Below are 13,253 nucleotides of genomic sequence, written 5' to 3'. Positions count from 1 at the left end.
TCTTGGTCTTTTCCGTGTTCCGTTCTTCTCTCTCCTTGCTTTCTTGTATACAGCTACCGTGGCCGCAAATCTGTCAATCATCTTCTTAATATCATCAAGCACCAGCAACAAAATGAGGTCACCTATGTACGTGTTTCTAAGCCATCTCTCGCTCTCCGATATATTGATCAGCACTGTGGTTGCTCCTAATGCATTACAGGTTATTATACGGGGTACTGCTAGCATATCCTCTGCTGGCTGCTTTACGCAGCTGTATTTCTATGGTGCCTTCACCATAATGGAATGTTGTCTCCTCACTGTGATGTCTTATGACCGATATTTGGCCATTTGTAGACCATTGAGGTACACGTCTATAATGAACGTTAAACTCCTCAATGGTCTTATTACATACTCCTGGCTGGTGGGGTTTCTCCAATCTCTTATTAGCCATTCTCTTATCCTACAACTAGACTTTTGTGGCCCAAATGTCATTGACCATTTCTTTTGTGATATTGCTCCTCTTCTAGAACTTTCTTGCTCTGATAAAACCTTGGTAGACATTGAAGTGTCTATGGTGGCTTTGTTTGTTGGTCTTCTCCAGATGCTTTTTATCATCATTACTTATATTCTTATATTTTACTCCATTTTCCATATGTCCTCCAAGGCTGGTAAGGAAAAGGCCTTCTCTACCTGTAGTTCACACCTGGCTGTTGTTTGTACATATTATGGGACACTCATCATACTATACTTATTTCCAGCGCGAGGATATTCCTTCAGCTTAAATAAGATGTTATCACTTATTAACTCTATGGTGACCCCATTCTTCAATCCCATCATCTACACCCTGAGGAACCAGGAGATCAGAATGGGTATAAAAGCTTTTCTGTTTTAGACACAAAAACACTCAAATATTAGTTTTTTTATATTGCTGTTGTGTATGTTATCATTCGGTGAACACCTCGGTCTGCCATCCACGTACCGAGAAAGCCAAGAAATTGTCTGATTATTTGGTCCGGCCTAAAGATAACAAGACAAAGAGATAAGATGAGACATTGGACTGGACTTGGAGGGATTGTCTTGGATGACTTGGAGGGATTGTCTGGTAACCTTACTCCCCCATGTGCATGATAGTATCTCCTTTCTGTAGGAGGGATGGAAAACCAAAGGGGAGAAAGAGGAGTAAGTGGAGATCAGTAGTGTTCCTCATCCATCAGTGATTACTATGTTTCTCTTTTCTCAGGAGTTTGTCCATTGCCGCGCTCACTTCCTGCCTTTTATTACAGCTCTGTAGTAATGGGATGATCATAGATGTCTTCTATTCAAATATTTCCTTCCAGGACACAGTCTCTTATCTCTCCAGTGCTTACTAAAGCGAACGCATCTTCAGAAAATGGTAATTGTCTTGTTTATTTTATTTATTTATTTTTTTAAGTTTTTTTTTTAATTTTCCATAATACTATTTATATGATAAAATTAGGTCTGAACTAAGTTAAGCCATCTTGCTCCATATAAATAATTTCTGGGCAGTGTCCTCCTTATTATCACAAACAGGAGTACAGTGACAGGTGACACCAGTATATAGATAACACAGACAGGAGCACAGTGACTGGTGACACCAGTATATAGAGAACACAGACAGGAGCACAATGACAGGGGACACCAGTATATAGATAACACAGACAGAAGCACAATGACAGGGGACACCAGTATATAGATAACATAGACAGGAGCACAATGACTAGTGACAACAGTATATAGATAACACAGACAGAAGTACAGTGACATGTGACACCAGTATATAGATAATACAGACAGGAGCACAATGACAGGGGACACCAGTATATAGATAACACAGACAGGAGCACAATGACTGGTGACAGCAGTATATAGATAACACAGACAGGAGTACAGTGACAGGTGACACAAGTATATAGTTAACATAGACAGAAGTACAGTGACATGTGACACCAGTATATAGATAACACAGACAGGAGCACAATGACAGGGGACACCAGTATATAGATAACACAGAGAGGAGCACAATGACTGGTGACAGCAGTATATAGATAACACAGACAGGAGCACAGTGACTGGTGACACCAGTATATACATAACACAGACAGAAGTAAAGTGACTGGTGACAACAGTATATAGTTAACACAGACAGGAGCACAGTGACAGGTGACACCATTATATAGATAACACAGACGGGAGCACAGTGACTGGTGACACCAGTATATAGATAACACAGACAGGAGCACAGTGGCTGGTGACACAAGTATATAGTTAACATAGACAGGAGCACAATGACAGGTGACACCAGTATATAGATAACACAGACAGAAGTACAGTGACAGGTAACACCAGTATATAGATAACACAGACAGAAGCACAATGACTGGTGACACCAATATATATATATATATATATATATATATATATATATATATATATATAACACAGACAGGAGCAGTGACTGGTGACACCAGTATATAGATAACACAGACAGAAGTACAGTGACTGGTGACACCTGTGAATAGATAACACAGGCAGGAGCACAGTGGTGACACCAGTATATAGATAACACAGACAGAAGTACAGTGACAGGTGACACCTGTAAATAGATAACACAGGCAGAAGTACAGTGACAGGCGACACCAGTATATAGATAATAGACAGAAGTACAGTGACCAATGACAGCAGTATATAGATAACACAGGCAGGAGTACAGTGGCAGGTGACACCGGTATATAGATAATAGAAAGGAGCATAGTGACCACTGACAGCAGTATATAGATAACACAGGAGCATAGTGACCACTGACAGCAGTATATATAAATAACACAGACAGGAGTACAGTGACCAGTGAAAACAGTATATAGATAATAGACAGGGCCACAGTGACACCAGTATGTACAGAAAGGAGTACACTGACACAGTATATAGATAACACAGACAGAAGTACAGTGAAAGGGGACAACAGTTTATAGTATATATCCTTTTATATTTGATACATGTTATCTTTCTATATTGTATTGTCATTTCTGGTTGCTGTTGGTTTTTTTTCTCCACAGGAAATTCTAAAGAGAAATCAGACGATGGTTGCGGAGTTTATATTACTGGGATTTCAGAATCTTGGTCTTTTCCGTGTTCCGTTCTTCTCTCTCCTTGCTTTCTTGTATACAGCTACCGTGGCCGCAAATCTGTCAATCATCTTCTTAATATCATCAAGCACCAGCAACAAAATGAGGTCACCTATGTACGTGTTTCTAAGCCATCTCTCGCTCTCCGATATATTGATCAGCACTGTGGTTGCTCCTAATGCATTACAGGTTATTATACGGGGTACTGCTAGCATATCCTCTGCTGGCTGCTTTACGCAGCTGTATTTCTATGGTGCCTTCACCATAATGGAATGTTGTCTCCTCACTGTGATGTCTTATGACCGATATTTGGCCATCTGTAGACCATTGAGGTACACGTCTATAATGAACGTTAAACTCCTCAATGGTCTTATTACATACTCCTGGCTGGTGGGGTTTCTCCAATCTCTTATTAGCCATTCTCTTATCCTACAACTAGACTTTTGTGGCCCAAATGTCATTGACCATTTCTTTTGTGATATTGCTCCTCTTCTAGAACTTTCTTGCTCTGATAAAACCTTGGTAGACATTGAAGTGTCTATCGCGGCTCTGTTTGTTGGTCTTCTCCAGATGCTTTTTATCATCATTACTTATACTCTTATATTTTACTCCATTTTCCATATGTCCTCCAAGGCTGGTAAGGAAAAGGCCTTCTCTACCTGTAGTTCACACCTGGCTGTTGTTTGTACATATTATGGGACACTCATCATACTGTACTTATTTCCAGCGAGAGGATATTCCTTCAGCTTAAATAAGATGTTATCACTTATTAACTCTATGGTGACCCCATTCTTCAATCCCATCATCTACACCCTGAGGAACCAGGAGATCAGAATGGGTATTAAAGCTTTTCTGTTTTAGACACAAAAACACTCAAATATTAGTTTTTTTTTTTTAATTATACAATTATCATTAGATAAGGCATAACAACTGGACAATTGACTGTGTAAGAAAAAAAAATCTTCACCTAAAAAAAATACAGAAAAACTGAAAGACTCTTTATGCTTTATTCGGAATATCTTCATTAACATCAAAACCTAAACCAAACACACCAGGTGACTTCCTTAAGATATATACTCTGTGCTACAATAGTTCAATGGATTGGAAATATTATACTGTATGTTACCTAAACATACAAAATACCCTACAATCCACAATCCGTTGGAAACTATAACAAAAAAAAAAAAAAAAAAAGATAATTTGCCCTGATGAAGCCACATTGTATGTAGTGAAACATGATGGAGTATGATGACTACTGTATTTGAAGGCAAATTACAGAGAGAAATAACCTTCTACATTGTAATAGTGATCATGCATGTCCAATGATTGAGTCACTGTAGTGAAGCCAGCTCTTGAGAGTCTGTATAGTAACTTGTGAAGATGGCAACCTACAGAGAAACGTTGTTATGGTATATAATCAATTTCAGGATTGTGATTATCCTAATGCACTTCTTAAACAAATGGCCTCAACATACAATGTCCCTTACTGGACCATCATAACTTGAGACCAGACTCAACATAGAATGCTACAGACAGTTAGGATCTGTGCTACATGTGAATAACTAGATGAGAAACCAATGGCCATTTTACTGATAAAACCCCAGTATTAGTGAAATGCATGTACTGGTTGGTTGGCTGTCTGGTAGTGATTTTCCAGAGTATATTCTGATACTACATGTACTGTACTGCATAATATTTTGGTCTCAACAAACAATATTTTCAGCATACAATAGTCGTCCTGGAACCAATTATTGTCGTATGTTGAGGGATCACTGTACTTTTCTCAAAATTGAAGCCATTTCTATGGATACAACTTAGTTAACAGAGGAACAGTGACAATCCGTCTGCTCCAGAGCCTCTTATACAGTAGGGATCATTAAGGGTGAGCTCCTTCAATGTGGTGAGTCAGTCCTACCTTGCACCTGTTCATACCAAACCTCCACCTCTTGACATTTTCCTTTATTGTGTATATTGGAAATCCACTACCCAACACATTTTAGTATCTGTGACATGTTCCATGATGATCAGTTAGGGTTGAACATAGTTTATTGAAGGTTGAGACATTTTCTTTGTGACACTTCGGAGACACCATCACATGTTTCTCAACGCCGGTGAGCTAGTCAGACCAGACCAGACCTTCTGCCAGGAAGGAACAACCAAGCCGAGGGGGGGGGGGGTTTACAGTCAAGGAAACCACCTTCCAACAAGCCACAATAAAAAATGACAGGACTTGGGAAATACCCAAGCTAGGTATCCATCCACAGTGGGTCGCCACTAACTTGAAATGTTGTCTCCTCACTTTGAAGTCTTATGACCGATATTTGGCCATGTGTAGACAAGTGAGGTACATGTCTAAAATAAATGTTGATCTTTTCAATGCTCTTATTACATACGCCTGGATGATGGGGTTTCTGATGCCTCTTGTTATTCTACAACTAGACTTCTGTGGGCCAAATGTCATTGACCATTTCTTTTGTGACATGGTTCCTCTCCTAGAACTCCTTTGCTCCCATCAAACATGGGTAAACATTGAACTCTCCATTGAGGTCTTGTTTGTTGGTCTTTTTTAAGTCATGCTTTTTATCATCATGACTTACATCATATTTTTACATTTCACTCCACTTTCCATCTGTCCTCCAAGGCTGGTAAGGAAAAGGCCTTCTCTACCTGTAGTTCGCACCTGCCTGTTGTCGGTACATATTATGGGACACTCATCATACTCTACTTATCTCCATCAAGAGGATATTCCTTCAGCCTAAATAAGACGTTATCACTTATCAACACTGTGGTGACCCCATTCTTCAATCCCATCATTTACACTCTAAGGAATCGGGAGATCAGAATAGCCCTCAAAGTTTTATGATATTAAAAAACTTTGGACATATACAATAAATGAATGTTTAATCATTTTATTTAATGTACTATATTGGATTATAGCCCCTGCATCCATATATGTTTATAGTATAGTACAAAATTGTTCCCTCCAATCTCCAACTGCAACCAGTCTCTGCTAGATTCAATAATGTCTCCAGACTCTCCTGAGGACAAGAGGCTCCTCAGTATATTCGCTTGAACCTTGTACAGCAGAGTACAACACTGTATGAACTTGTCTAAAGTAACTCACTGAAGTAACCCCAAGTCAGAGACACCTGCCGAGTATCTTCAAGTCTCCAAAAGTCACTATTTCTGCTTAAAGCGTACTTAGGTGTTCTTAAAGGGGAACTAACCAACAGATCTGATTCCAAGCTATTGCTACTTGTAAACAAAGTGCTTTTTTCTACTAAAGAGTGTTACTGCATTCTCTATCTGTACTACTCAATAGTACAGATAGAGAATATTCGATAAAGTTTACTGTTACTCCTGAAAGCTCTGTGGTTGTGTCCTGCACCGTCACATCATAGAAAGAGGTACTGGGAACATTTACAAAGTGTGATGGGACTTTGGGAAGAGTTAGTGTTACTCAAGCGCTGCAGTGATACTACAAACCCCTAATTCCTACTTACATCAACCTTCAGCCCCTCGGTTACTGCAACTGGTGTTTTGTAGGAGTACAGGGGTGATGTCACGGGAGGGGGTATACAGCTGGGTAACATCAGCATAGAGATTGTACTGAAAGGAAAACTTGTTGATAGTTTATCCAATGAGGAAAGTATAGAGTGAGAAAAAGAGAGGGCCGAGGACTGATCGCCGAGGAACCACAATTTTAAGGGGAAGATAGGATGAGGGGGAGCCGACAAATCATACACTAAAGGAGTCATCAGAGAGAAAGGAGGAAAACCTGGAAGGAGCAGAGTCCTTGAGGAGATTCAGAGTCAGGAGATTCAGAGATCATTAGAGACCAAATCCAGTATACTGAGGCCAATATTATCAACACTACCAGCATACAAGATCAATTCGTACCATGATCACGACTGTTACCACCACACACCATGACTGAATAATACCACTATACTGTTACTTAAGAGAAAACCCTTTTAAAACCCTAACATTTCCTTCATACAGTGACCATATAGATGTAGATACCGACTTTACATCCAGTGACTCACAGGTGACTGATCTGAGATGTTCCCTTCCATTTATTTTTCATCTAATCCATTGATGACTTCTCCAGTCCACAACGCGTATCCACAGAACACACAGATCTTAGTCTCCACTTTCCCCACTAATCCTTGCCTTTTCCCCACCCAGAGTGCCTCAAATGGTAATAATGCCCCACTTGATAGAGTTACTCCTCAGACAGTTAACCACCCAGTAGGTACATAAGTGCCCCCGGTAGGTAGTTGCTCCCTAGTAGATAGATAAGTGCTCCCTTCAAGACTTTAAAGTGATACTGCCACCTGAGTTTTCCTGTGTGCTGTTTTGGCACCATCAGTTACATACAGTGTCACTAAGGCGGGGCTTGGCGTCCGTTAAACCCCCTCTCCCTGCCTCTGGGGTGACAGTGTCACGTTGAAGTCTGGAAGGCTCTGTCCTATGGTTAACAAGATTTCTATACAGTATTATTACATACAGGCATGTAAGATTCCATACAGTATTATTACATACAGGCATGTAAGATTACATACAGTATTTCTTTACTTTTTTTCTTTGCTAGTTATAATGTCATTTATGATACATTTGGAACAACAGTCTTCCGGGGGTTATTAGAACCCTCCAGGTATTACTTCACGGGAGAATAAATGGAATAAAGTGATCTCTAAAACACAAGAAGTCCCATTAAGTCAGGCTTTATAATGACTGCCACGTACATACTGTATTACCACCCGTGATCACCGCACATCTGACGTCACACCTGCCGAGAAATCGGTTAAAATTAAAATTGTCCTATTTTTTAATGACATTTAAAATAAGTGACAAGAATAAGAGACAGAATATTAGATGGTATCGATGATGCCACATAGAAAGTTATTATTACTTCACTTCTCTGTCTGGGTCATAGTGTCTCCCTTGTCTCCTCTATATAAGGAATAGAAATGGAAAACCACAATGGAGTAAGTAGAGAACACAGCTGTGTGTATTATTTATGAAGGATTACCATGTACGTCCATTGTTTTCCCATTTGGTTGCTGGACAGGTGTAGTGCCCATCGTCATGCACTCTTATTGCCGCTTATCCTGTTGTGATGGTCTTGCATATCTCTGTTTCTGGCAATTTAGTTTTTTTCAGCAATCTCAGTTAGCGCTTAATGGAAGCTCTCCCATCTCCACCATCCTTACTCAAGTTAAAATCTATAACCAACAAGTACTCGGCATCCTTGACCGTCACCTGCTCATTGTTTGCCTATCTGTCCTTTCCTGTTACATCTTGAACCACTCTTCTGGTCATTATCATGGTGGTATGGGGAGAGCCATTCTTCGAAACACATAGTAAATTATGTACAGATACCATAGTACAAGAAAGATGTAGAGGAGTTAGTGAGGGTTCAAAGACGGACAATCAGAGTAATAGATGGAAAGGAAGGACCCAGAAGCTTATCAGAACATTATACGGCTGAGGGGTAAATTTATAACTATGTATACTATATGAGGGGGCGGTAAAGAGATCTCTTCACCATCTTTTTAGCCCAGGACTGTATCTGTAACAAGAGGCATCCTCTTTGTCTAGATTAAAGAAGGTGTCTACACCTTTAAGAGCAGCAGGATTACAGATTATACGGCTGAGGGGTAAACTAATAACTATGTATACTATATGAGGGGGCAGCACAGAGATCTCTTCTCCATCTATTTATACCTAGGATTTAATCTGTAACAAGAGGGCTTCCTCTTTGTCTAGATTAAAGAAGGTGTCTACACCTTTAAGAGCAGCAGGATTACAGAGCTCTCTTTACATTCTTTACTGTATAAGCAGTAAGACTATGGAGCTCACTATAGATTCTTTGCTGCAAGAACAGAGAGACTTTGGAGCTCTGCCAGAGGCGGTGGTCATGGTGAACTTAAAGAGATTAGGAAGGGCCTGGATACGTTCCTGGAGTGTTATAGTATAACAGGTTATAGTCACCAGTGTTAGGAGAAGGGTCAACAATCTAGGGACAGTTAGATGTCTGTCTTTTTTTCCACTATGTTTCTTGTTATTATTTTAATTTTTTTTCACAGGAATTTCTAAGGAAAAACCAGACGATGGTTGTGGAGTTTATATTACTGGGATTTCAGGATCTCAGTCTTTTCCGTGTTCCACTTTTTATTCTCTTTGCTTTCCTGTATACAGCCACTGTGGCCGCAAATCTGTCCATCTTTTCTGTCATATCATCGAGCTCCAGCAACAAAATGAAGTCTCCTATGTACGTGTTTCTTAGTCACCTTTCGCTCTCCGACATATTGATCAGCACTACAGTTGTTCCTGAAGCATTACAGGTTATTATATCAGGTAATACAAGTATACCGTACCTTGGCTGCATTACACAGTTGTATTTCTATGGTGCCTCTACCATAGTGGAATGTTGTCTCCTCACTGTGATGTCTTACGACCGATATTTGGCCATCTGTAGACCATTGAGGTACACGTCTATAATGAACGCTAATCTTCTCAATGGTCTTATTACATACTCCTGGCTGGTGGGGATTCTACAACCTCTCATCACCCACACTCTCTTCCTACAACTAGAATTTTGTGGCCTAAATGTCATTGACCATTTCTTTTGTGATGTTGCTCCTCTTCTAGAACTTTCTTGCTCTGATAAAACCCTTGTAGAAATCGAAGTGTCTATTGTGGCTTTGTTTGTTGGCCTTTTCCAGTTGCTTTTTTATCATCATCACTTATTTTCTTATATTTCACTCCATTTTCCATATGTCCTCCAAGGCTGGTAAGGAAAAAGCCTTCTCTACCTGTAGTTCACACCTGGCTGTTGTCTGTACATATTATGGGACACTCATCATACTCTACTTATCTCCATCAAGAGGATATTCCTTTATGGTTATCACTTATTAACACTTTGGTGACCCCATTCTTCAATCCCATCATCTACACCCTGAGAAATCGGGAGATCAAAATGGCCCTTAAATGGTCCCTGGCAGGGCAGTGTGCAAGTTAGCTAAGTCTATTTCTATGCGCCAGAGGATTAACACTATCCCTGAAAGATAATTCAAAGCTTTTCATCTTAGCAGCATCTCAGTTCTGAGTGCAGTTTCCTTTTTTTGTTCCACTGCTGCTTATTTTTTGTGCTTTTAAAGCAGCTTGCAAAGCCAGTGCACTAGTAACCCCTTCTCCGTCCACATGCCATAAATCATCCTCTTGCACAGTGAAGGATTTTAAAGTGCACAAGTCATTGCAAAAGAGAGGTAAAACGGAGTCCATGGGCAGATAAAACTTCACATTAGGATTCTGGGGATACTTGAGTGCCTTGGGTTATCTAGTATGGAAAGAGCCTCTTATGCACCATTTCCATGCTGGGTTGCATATATTTAGCTCCCCTTGATTGATGGGTAGAGATGAGTTCGGCCCAGTATGGGATCCGGTTAAGATTTTCCCAAAAATCCAAGTCCGATCGGATTCGAATTTTTGGAAATCCGCTCCGATTTTTTTTTTTACTTGCTTTCTAAAATGGCAGCCGCCATTCTAGAAAGCAGGAAGTGTTCCAGGTGGGAAAAGCGCTTTCCCATGATGCCCCGAACACATCCAATCAGAAGGGATCTTGCACTAGCTCACCCCCGGTGTGACGTCGGTATTGCTTTAAAAGGAGCGGTCACATGACCGCACCACATAGTGTGTAGAGAGAGAGAGATAGAGAGATGAAGCAAGCTGCTGTTGTGTACTACAGACTACTGAGAAGATATTGTGGGAAAGGAAAGATTAGGAAAACGGAGAGGAGAAACATCTAGTGATTGAGAGAGAAATATAAAGAGGGCGAAAGATAGATAGATTAGGCATAGGACAGCAAAGGGTGCACGGAACCAAAACGTGCAGTACAGATATACAAGTCCTATACTTCTGATAGTGTGTATATCACATTCGTCTTATCCTGAGAGACTAAAATACCTGGTACAGGTGTAAGCATTATATCTTAAAAAAGTGGTATCTATCTATCTATCTATCTATCTATCTATCTATCTATCTATCTATCTATCTAAAAGACTTGTATATTAGAGCAGCACTACCGGATATCCCGAAGTGGGTGCCAGCGGGTGGCCGAGACCACGGCTTCAACTTGAATATATGTAGAAATCCCCACAGCACTCCGGATTGGCAAAAATCAAACGTGGTTTATTGCATAGTGTAACAGCACACAAAAGTCAAGAGCGACGTTTCGACGACCTCCGTCGTCTTTTTCAAGCGTGACTCAATACAAAACAGCAGATCCTTTATACAGGTGTTTAAATTAGTGCAACACAGTGATAGGTGCAGAAAGTGCACGTGACTAAGGTTTGACAAGCAAACAAATAAAGTTTTAAACTTCAATGTAAGTGAAAAAAAATTTTTACATAAAATTGTATGCAAGTGCTCAAGTGTAATTAAAAAACCGCTTGAACCAGGCGGTGAGGTATCGCAGAAATTTGTAATAAATATATACATATAAACTGTTCATATAATTTCCTTTGTAGCGGCTTCGGCTCACCACCGGTAGAGGGAAGAGTTTGAACCTTGGCACTTCTGCGCATGCGTGCGCTGACTCCATGAAAGATGACACCCATCATGACAGATACTCCGATGGGGGTGATAGTTGTAATGGTACGAATGGATAACGGTACTGCAAACAGCCTACTGCATCACCGTGGCATCACCCCGGACCATTGCGGCACCCGGTACCGCCACTCCTGCATTAATGGCTGATGGTTCCCGCGTTTCTCATGTGAACAGTCACCACACTTCTACATACAGGGCGATCATACCGGTACTTGGGACGGTGGTAGGAGAACCGCATCACCCCGGACTAAATGTTCTGTCCGGTACCGCGTCCTCCTTCCGTCCTGTGGCCCCTCCAGGCCCCTTTCCCTTAGATCGCTAATTGCTCGTAGAGTTCATGGTTTAAGAATTAGGTGTGAACAGTGACCGAAGATTATTCATCCAAGTTGGTAACGATGTTAATTGCTGCCTTGGTTCATCTTTCCTCAATTGGTGGTGAGTCTGACCGCTACCTTCCAATATATTATGATCTGTAAAACAGACAAAAATGAATAAATAAATAAATAGAGAATCCACTGTAAACAGTTATTGCACTAAGAAATGCAAAAATAAAGAGCACAATGGGAAAAAAAGTCACCTCCTATTTCAACATATGTCGTAAGGTCTTATATTCTACATTAAGTCCCGAAGGGCTTAAAGCATTAGTCTTGAATGTCCATTCAAGTTCACGTCTATGTAAAGCCAACTGTCTTTTACCTGTGAGAGGAGGTAATAGACAGTTGGCTTTACATAGACGTGAACTTGAATGGATATTCAAGACTAATGCTTTAAGCCCTTCGGGACTTAATGTAGAATATAAGACCTTACGACATATGTTGAAATAGGAGGTGACTTTTTTTCCCATTGTGCTCTTTATTTTTGCATTTCTTAGTGCAATAACTGTTTACAGTGGATTCTCTATTTATTTATTTATTCATTTTTGTCTGTTTTACAGATCATAATATATTGGAAGGTAGCGGTCAGACTCACCACCAATTGAGGAAAGATGAACCAAGGCAGCAATTAACATCGTTACCAACTTGGATGAATAATCTTCGGTCACTGTTCACACCTAATTCTTAAACCATGAACTCTACGAGCAATTAGCGATCTAAGGGAAAGGGGCCTGGAGGGGCCACAGGACGGAAGGAGGACGCGGTACCGGACAGAACATTTAGTCCGGGGTGATGCGGTTCTCCTACCACCGTCCCAAGTACCGGTATGATCGCCCTGTATGTAGAAGTGTGGTGACTGTTCACATGAGAAACGCGGGAACCATCAGCCATTAATGCAGGAGTGGCGGTACCGGGTGCCGCAATGGTCCGGGGTGATGCCACGGTGATGCAGTAGGCTGTTTGCAGTACCGTTATCCATTCGTACCATTACAACTATCACCCCCATCGGAGTATCTGTCATGATGGGTGTCATCTTTCATGGAGTCAGCGCACGCATGCGCAGAAGTGCCAAGGTTCAAACTCTTCCCTCTACCGGTGGTGAGCCGAAGCCGCTACAAAGGAAATTATATGAACAGTTTAT

This window comes from Dendropsophus ebraccatus, chromosome 1 (assembly GCF_027789765.1).
Source record: "Dendropsophus ebraccatus isolate aDenEbr1 chromosome 1, aDenEbr1.pat, whole genome shotgun sequence".
Taxonomy (NCBI): domain Eukaryota; kingdom Metazoa; phylum Chordata; class Amphibia; order Anura; family Hylidae; genus Dendropsophus; species Dendropsophus ebraccatus.
This window is presented reverse-complemented; position numbering follows the sequence as displayed.